Consider the following 1,863-nt stretch of genomic DNA (forward strand, 5'->3'; position numbering starts at 1 on the left):
AGGTTCCGGTGACATGTCAGAATAAAATACTGAAAAACACATTTCCATTGAAAAAAAAAAAGTACTAACTTACACCACCTTACTACCACTAGTTTTACAGTAATTTTTGGAATTTATGGTCAATAACCCTCATTTACATAGAATTATACCTAATATTTGAGTAAAACAAAAGCAGAAATTATGAATTCTTTTGATTAATAGTTAAGATGAGAGGAACGTACAGATGAGTTTAGTCAGGCATGAAAGTGATCAATTGTATTTGCAAAGAGCGTTGTATGGAATCCAATCCCTTTTTTGTGATAATTTAGTTAAAAAGAAACCCATATTTCAGATAAAGACATTTTTTAAAAGGTCAAATTTGACCTGACAACAGGAGGGTTAAACAAGGAGGGAAGTGGTGGGCCAAAGGTTAAAGGAGCGAGTTTTGCACCATGCACCCTTTGCACTATGCTCCACATTTAAAATAATAATCACAATTTACTCCTGCATACTTTGCACTCTTCATTGCACTGTTGCCTCTATATTGTTTCTGTTTAGAGTGTATATTAGTGTATACTGTATATACATGTTGTATGCATGTGTGTTTATTTTGTGATATTGTTGGGGATCAGTTTGTCTATATGTATTTGTGTTTGTGTTTGGTCTGAACCCCTTTTGTAATCTGGACCTTGAGTCTGTAAATAAAGAAATATATATATTGTTTGTTTTGTTTCCTGGTTTGTTTTGTATGTAAGCGCATTGTGAGCAATGATGATTCTTATTCTGATTCTGATTCTGACATGTACATTTAAAAGCATTTTTTCCTTTTAGACTTTTATTGTGAATTCTTCTGGGCGGAAGTGTTCTTCTTGCTGCTCCTGACGTGTCTGTAACTTGACTGTGGTCCTCTGGAGCAGCAGCAGCGGGACTGACAGGATGAGAGGAGCCAGTGCTGGATCTATCTGATCCGTTGCCCCGGTGTAGCCTACCCTCGGTGTTGCACAGTCTACCGCCCGGCCTGGCACGGCCTGGCACGGCACGGCCCGTCCTGCCGCTGTTCGACGCTCCGCGCCCGCCACTCGATCCCATCGATCCTGTTTGTGTCTGCTGGAGGATGCGACGGGCCCGCGGTGCTCTGCGCACTGTGCAAAACATCGATCAGCTGGAGCATCAACAACCAGAATCGATCGGACTAATCGGATCATATAAACACTAGTATCATTAATATTATTATTATATTGTTATATAAGTCAAAGGGAATAAGAGGCATCGTGCGGGCAGCGTCGGTGTCGGACAACCCTCCATCCTCTCTCTGCCAGGTATGAAACAACAATAGGCGTCCTGATGTGTTAGACAGAAACATCTGGAAGGCTGTGCAGGCTCTATACTGTACGCATGTTCAAAGCTGCAGGGAGCACATATTATGGACACCTTGCTCCATCACTGCTCTGTCCATCAGGGCTCCACCTGCACAGCTGCACCCACTACACCACCCCAGCTTTCAACATCTGGAAACACTGTTATAGACATGGAAACAAAACTCAATGGTTTCTTTATTAGGTAAACCCGTAACAGCTATTGCGACTCAACCCTACAGCTCTAACATAAATTCTTCCATTACCCAGTTTATAATGTTGAGTTTTCAACATTGTGAGAGAGGTGTGAGTTCAGTCAAAAGAATATTATTGAATGGAGGTGTTGTGCTGGATTACACAGCCCTAACTATGATCTCAAATATCATGCAAACTGAATAACTGCTCCAGGAAATTAAACCGGATGCATATGTTTTCTGTTTCCTTCCGCTTTCTTTGTGTTGGAATTTTAAATTCAGTGGATTTCTGAGGACTATGGTTCACTGCTCCTCAGATCTCTGCAGGGTAAATC

General features: G+C 41.3%; 1 protein-coding gene across 1 annotated transcript in view; it reads left to right on the top strand.

Annotated features, from left to right (window-relative positions):
- The first annotated feature begins 851 nt into the window (after positions 1-851).
- LOC116695190 (leucine-rich repeat-containing protein 24) overlaps positions 852-1,863 on the top strand; it is a 12,112-nt gene continuing 11,100 nt past the window's right edge. The window contains exon 1 of the mRNA XM_032525315.1: positions 852-1,298. The gene's annotated coding sequence lies outside the window, so the exon portion shown is untranslated. The remainder of the gene's footprint in view (positions 1,299-1,863) is intronic.

This window comes from Etheostoma spectabile, chromosome 9 (genome assembly GCF_008692095.1).
Source record: "Etheostoma spectabile isolate EspeVRDwgs_2016 chromosome 9, UIUC_Espe_1.0, whole genome shotgun sequence".
Classification (NCBI taxonomy): Eukaryota; Metazoa; Chordata; class Actinopteri; order Perciformes; family Percidae; genus Etheostoma; species Etheostoma spectabile.